The sequence below is a fragment of the Pinus tabuliformis genome, chromosome 2_2 (assembly GCF_031772625.1).
Source record: "Pinus tabuliformis cultivar Carrire ecotype Pingquan chromosome 2_2, CPIR1, whole genome shotgun sequence".
NCBI classification, from domain to species: domain Eukaryota; kingdom Viridiplantae; phylum Streptophyta; class Pinopsida; order Pinales; family Pinaceae; genus Pinus; species Pinus tabuliformis.
The window spans coordinates 582,186,676-582,193,745 of NC_142300.1; the positions used below are offsets into that span (position 1 = coordinate 582,186,676).

Here is a 7,070-nt window from a genome sequence, read left to right on the forward strand (position 1 = left end):
TTTTACTTTTATTGGGTCAAAATATTTAACAAAACATTACAACATCTCTATTATGCTGGGATTTTATTTATATTTATATTTCATTTTGTTTATTTTGATCGAGTCAAAATATTTAACAAAACATTACATTTTTAACTAGACATGGCAACATCTCTATCATAAATGTTAGAGAGACTCTAGCCATAATTAAAAGTGGAGGAGCTAAATTTCTCCTAATAAATTAAAAACCTAAGAAATCAATTTATATTATTAGAAATGATCTTTTAGTTGAAATATCTCCCAATAACTAAAAACATAAGAAATTAATAAAATAATCTTAGGAATGGTATTTTCATTGAAATTTCCTTTCCCTCTCTTCCATTAACGACTTAGTGGATGTCTCCTTCGCAAATCTCTTAGCACTTTGCATTTTGGATTAAAGATTTCGAGAAACATACTGAAATTAATCCAAAACTAGGAGAAGTGTGAATACCAAGATCACAATGATGAAGTCAAGAAGGCTTGCATGTTCCTAGGCCATCATCATCGCTTGGTTTTTTCTTTTCATGAACGCTACTTGTTTCCACTATTTTTCCTCACCACTTCCCCAAGTTGAAGCTCGTCTGTACCAGATTGTGCACAGTGAGAGGTCTGGACATTAAGTACATCTGATGAAGCATATTGTCAACAGAGAGTCATCCATCCACGGATCTCTAGCGAGTTGAGCATGAGAGTCACAACCCATCTAGATCTGTGTGTGGCAATTAAGGACGATTTGCAGAGCGAGTCTGCAATACTGGCGGTAAGGACAATTTATGATAGGTTTCACAAACAACAATTGGTAGGTTGAAACAAGCCCTAAACAGACAATGGAATTGGTAAATAAGCTCTCCACTGAAAAAACAACATGATAGGGTTTCATAAGGGACAGCTGATAGGCTACAATAGGGCCTGAACAAACAATGAAATTGGTAAATAATTATGTTATAATGCATTTGGAGAAAAATCCTTGTTTATGGGAATTTTGTTATAATGAATCCATGATAACTCTAGGGTTTGAAATATTAAAACCCTAACAAATGGTTCCTGCCCTAGAATCCATTATGTTTCAAATTTGAAATAGCTAAGAAAATTCCTATACCCTGAGACTAATAAATTAAAAGGCCTTCTAAAAAGAGATGGAAGTTAAGTCCATATAGGAGAGCATGGTTAAAAGGGCACGTATCTCTTAAGAGCTTGCTTTCCTGTGATGAGAGCTCTAAAATCAAGTCTCTTAATTGCTCTGGCAACGACAACCGACCTTGGTCCAATGGAGGCATTGTAAAGTTATTTGGTGTCAAGCCCAGCACAAACGTTGTTGAAGATATCATCACCACCCCTAGCAGCCACGATCTCACTCTCCAATCTAGCGTAGAGCAGCCCTATGACACCCAGTATGTTGCCAAACTTCATTCCTGTGTGGCTAGAGGCATCCAAGACCCTGTTAACCTTGAGCTTCATGGAATCTCCCAGCTCTTAGCCTTCAAGCCCTCCACCAGCCCAACGCTGGCACTAGATATGGCACCAAGGAGATACATGTGTAATAGGTGATATTTTCCCAAGACCTTCTCTGCACTTCACCTCTTCTTGAAGTAAGAATTTTTAGGAAGTAGGGATCTGTTATATATTCTGAATTGGCATGTAATCAATGGCATCATTCAGATATCCATAGGGATTGTACAGGCACCTGTCTTCGCGATCTCCTCCTCCATCTACCGAATGATCAATTATTTGATTACTGGTTTCGCTGGGGTACGACTACCATGAGTGAATTAGGGGAATTTTGAGGTCTAGAATGGGCCTCCTAAGGAGATTATAAAATAATAGTGGAAATAATAAAATTAGATTAGATTACATAATCAAATTTTAGAGGGAAAAAATAAAACTACTTTTTCAACTCATATTTTCAACTTATCTCCCTATGGGTTTACTAAAATTTCAAGTGGGAACACTCATTGGATGCATAATTTGATTCCTCATCCAAGGAGTACCCATATTGCATACTTTTGATGAACCCTGTGACACGAAAAATGAGAAATACATGAAAAACGTGATTACAATCACGCGTTTTCATGTATTTCTCATTTTTCGTGTAGCAGGGGTCATCGAAAGAATGCAACATGGGTAATATTTGGATGAGGAATTAAGGTGTGCATCCAATGAGTACTCCCGCTTAAAATTTGAGTAAAACATTAGGGAGATAAGTTGAAAATACGAGTTGAAAAAGTAGTTTTATTATTTTATTATTTTTTAGTCTTTTTACTTGTTTACTCCAAAAATGGTGAATCATCCCCCATGGTTGACATCATCATCTTGAATCCTATTGGTTCCTATAAAGTTTATTTTGGTTGTACATTTTTCTTAGGAGGCCCATTTTAGACCTCAAATCCTCTAATGGTTTCCTCTGGGTCGATCCCGAGACCTGCACCTTTTGTAAATGCAAAAGAAATCACAACAAGAAAAGTGAATAAAGGCACAAGAATGGAACCAATATTGTAGACCCATTGCAATGCTTCTAAAAGTTTAATGGAACCTCTTTCAAAAAAATGTCGTTATTATTATATAGTACCTTATGTAATTTTGCAAGGTGAAGAAGACTTCCTTAATTGGAGTTTATGGGTTGTAATATTCTCTTTATAAATGTAGGGGTTTAATTTGCCACTAATTTCATTATGAATCCATTATGTAGCTACATCTACATCAGCCACATAGACACAAAAGCACCAGAGCATCGAAGATGACGAGGTGAACATGGATCCTATGGTTGGTATCAGATACTTGCAATTTAGTTATTGAGGATTACTTAATTTTATAAGAGGAGCTCATCTCTTCATAAATAGACATTGTTAATGGTTAGAAACTAATGATTCAACATTGACATTATATTTTGAATAAACTAGAAATAGTAGATAATCCAGGCACACATCCAATCATCTCATGATTGGATTTTGGCATTTTTTCTCTTGTTCCTTTGGTTATTTCTTATCCTTAATTATTAACCCAACTTTGCAATCAAATACTCTATGATAGGGGATGCTTGGAAACACAATGGTGGAGCAGATTTGTTTACACCCAGGGATTCATTCAAGTCCCTCCAAGGGAGTGCTAGAATTCAGTTGTGTATCTCCCTTGCCTGCAATCTATGCCTATTCGATATGTATGATGAAGCCTTAGTGCCCGATAGGTGAACCCACTCTTTTAGGCAAGCGTGTGAGCACGCCTTTGCCTTTGGATAACAACATTCCTCCTTGTTAGCTTGCTACGATAAGTTTGCTTCTTTTCACGTGGTCGGTTGGATCAACCTGCACATATGGAACTCAAAATGCTACTTACTGACCACAACAATAGACTTTTATGGTTTTTTATCAGTACTGATGGTGCCTCGGGTTCACAACTAGCTCTTCTTTTTCTTTAAAAATTGAAAAAGGACATGAAGGTGTTGAGAGATGTCACCTTGCCCAATGGGAAGAGGACAGAGTGAGTGGGAAAGATTCAATCTATCTTTATTTAAGATATTTTGGATGACAATATTGAAGTTTTTGTTGCGTGATGACTTTAGGATTTATTGACCTTGGTTTGTTGAAATTTTTATTAAGAATATTCTATATTATTTAATAAATATATCAATGTCTTTTTTGTGAGTATTAGTAATGAAATGGTCTAGTTGTTTTCTTTAGTGAATGGTTCTTTGATCAACCATAGTCAATTGGAGATACTAGAAAGTGAAGGCATCTATCAATCATCCCTTCCCCATAATTGACCATCATTAGCTTTTGATCGCCTATTAGTGGGGGCCTTTCATACTCAACAAATCATAGTTGTATAATGGAGCATTGCAAATAATTTTACTCTCTTATGTTCCTCGATAAAAATATTTTCACTCCAAGGATTCATTGAAACAGAATTTTTCTACGAGATATTATGCACAAAGTGTAATCTTTGAAGCTTTTTCCAACAATGTTGAACCATGTCATATTGATTCTTCATCTCATGTTATCCATAGTGTTAACCTACAAATGTATATCAGATAGTTACAAATGAAAGTCACCTCAGACTGATATTTTATGATAGCCTTGATTCATTCTTAAGTATTCAACATACACTCTACTCAAGTAATTTTACATTCTACCAATCCTTTTTCAAAAGGAAAGTGAAATGGATCAATTATCCCATAATGGAAACAGCTAATGTACATAACCATATACTATTTGCGTGAAAACTAATATAAATTATAGATCGTCTTCCTTTGTCTTTATGCTAAGTTCAGTATATCGACCTCCCATAAGCTACAAAATTTCCTCCCACAGGACAAGACTTGAAGCAAAGGTAGCATTGATTAGATTGTGGCTGCAGGTTACTAGATAAAAATAATCAAAGGATACCTCCTCCTTCAATTGATTTAATTCAACTTGCATAGCCAAGAAAGAACCTGAAATTTTCGCGTGGAAGCACTTATTTCCTCACAAGTTCTATTGCAGAGTGTAAGCTATTCATAGCACCATAACACAAATAGGGAGTAACTTCATCAAATTTGGTAATAACATATTCACTTATAGTTAATAGGAACACACTTCCTTCAAGCGGCCCACCAAAATGCAGTGGAAAATCTGCAAATATTGTAACCAAATCTAGATTAGCAGGCTCTATGTCTTTGATACATATTTGCAAAGGATGATTAAATATTACCCCAAATGCACCCTCTTCGGGGTCATTAATCCTTCTTTAAGAAGCAAAGCTATTTTTCTCTCATAACTTTGGGTCCCATCCAATTTTTTAGTTGCAACAGGTAGACAACCAGATTCAAGTGCCTGAATTGGATGGGTCCATTTAGGACTTGCTTCTATTGTGTATTCCTTTCCACTTCCTAGCTCACCATTTCCAATCTTATGAACTTTCTCTACTGCCACAAGTTTTTCTCGAAAGGTTCTCCAATCACTGTGTGTGAGGTGAACTTGTTCACTGACATCTTCTGATCCAGAAGAGTTATACTCACTTTTACCTTCCAGGTTATCCTCTTCAGGAATAGGTTTGTTATCAATTTTTATTGCAAAGAACGGACCCATAGCCTTGTGCTGCCCAAATTCTATCTTGTGAAACCCCTCAACTTATTTGAAGAGTGAATTTTGCAGGACCCAATACTCCATTTGAGCCCTTATGCTACCTTAGATTGTAGTGGCTTAATACAAAATTTGGATTGATGGGTGATCGTCAATTGCAGGATGAATTTATTGTTGGTTAGATGTGGAGAGAGTAGGATGGAGAGAGTGAGGGGGAGGGTCTATAGTCTGGCACACTGGATTTCCATGGACGACCTATTGTACCTGATGAAATATGAGGAGGAACAAGTAATGGGAGGTCTAATGGTGGTGATGAAAACTATGAGGAGAATCTGAGCATATCCTATTCGATATTATGGAAGGATGGATGTGTTGGGGTTGATTCAAGGAATTTCAAAGAACTTTCCCAATGCCTTTCTTTCTCTCCTCCAAACTACTTTATTAGATATTGAAATCACATTAATTCTTTAAATGCCCATAATACAAACACACTAAGTATTTGTCAATGCAATTTTGCTAGATCATGTTGACAAATGGTGCATGACTGATATTATATATTGCTTCAAGGACAACTTCATTAGTGTGCAAGTCTTCTTGGTGACTTGTGGTCCACGGTTTTCTCTCATAGCTTGGGCATTTGGGGTTGTCTTTGGATTTCAAATTTATTTTCAATTTGGTGTTGGATGTATTTCCCCCCTAATGAAAGAAGAAAGTACCAAGTATAATACACAACATGACCTTTAAAACATTAACTCTCATTTAAGGGTTGAACAAGAAATATCACAAACAATTGTATCTAGCTTGTGTTAGAACATTCTCTCACCTTCTGAGCTCTAGTTTTGGTTGAATAAGGAACATGTCTTGCATTGAGGAAAATTAGAAGTTGAAAGAACTATGGAGTAAAAGAGTTGGAATCTATTCATAGTTGAGAAAACTAAGCTCCTTTGGTCCTCAGTATTAAGTATAAGACATTATATGACCACTAAAGCATAAAATATATAATTTAGTGGTTGAACCAAAAATATCACTAAAAAATGTATCTGGTCTTTGTTGGAATATTTTATTGCCTTCTTAGCTCCATTTTTGGTTAAATGAGGAAGATATCCTCCATCAAGGGAAACTAGAAGTTGAAAAAATTATGAAGTAAAAGATTAGAATCCATTCATAGTTGATAAAACTAAGCTCTTTTGATTCTTCGATATCTCATTTGTGTAACTTTTTGTTGTCTTCCACTTAGCTTGAAATGAAATTTGAGTTTCTAATACTTTGTTTCTAATTGATATTTTTCATCATTGGTGTCTACTGGTACTTGGGAACAATTTAAGGCTAATTTTTTCACATTGCTACTCGCTTTTTAATTTTATTTTCTAATTTATTTTCCACTATGATTACCAATTTGGCTTATACTGGTTGGCCTTTAACAAAATCATGTCAATTTGGTAGCCATATTTTTATATTCACAATATTTAATAACTGAGTAGGTGCATGCAAAAGTTTCATGTGCATACAACTATGCATGCTAAGGAAATATGAAATCATTTAGCTTGTATGAAAATGAGCCAATTACCTTATGTGGGGCTACTTGGTAAGGCATTCTTATCACTATTGGACATTTCAAGGTAGAAGTTCACTGAAGAATTGACAAACATAGGAATGTTAGTATGAATTTTGAATTAGAGTATCCTGACTTCTAATTGAAGAGCATATATTAGGATCAAACTGTAAATGTAATTTTATTTTAGACATTTGTGCCAAGGTTGAAGTATTTTGGTTTTCTTAGTCTATTTGGTTTATAAGTACATTACTTGCTTTAAAAAAAAAATATTGCCTTTTTTTTATGTGTGGCTTGTTGCTTGAGATTTCCTCTAATAAAATATTTTTCTTGCAGTCATGCTTTGGAATGTATGGTTTTGGAGGCCTTGCTACTTCTATGCATTAGGGATGGTATGCCACAACATTTATAATTGTTGTAATTGGAAACTTTCCTATATAAAA

The 7,070-nt window shown here is 35.2% G+C and overlaps 1 pseudogene; it reads right to left on the reverse strand.

The window, feature by feature from the left end:
- Window positions 1-1,188: 1,188 nt before the first annotated feature.
- Window positions 1,189-5,081, reverse strand: LOC149194011 (mitochondrial import inner membrane translocase subunit TIM23-2 pseudogene; annotated as a pseudogene).
- Window positions 5,082-7,070: the final 1,989 nt, after the last annotated feature.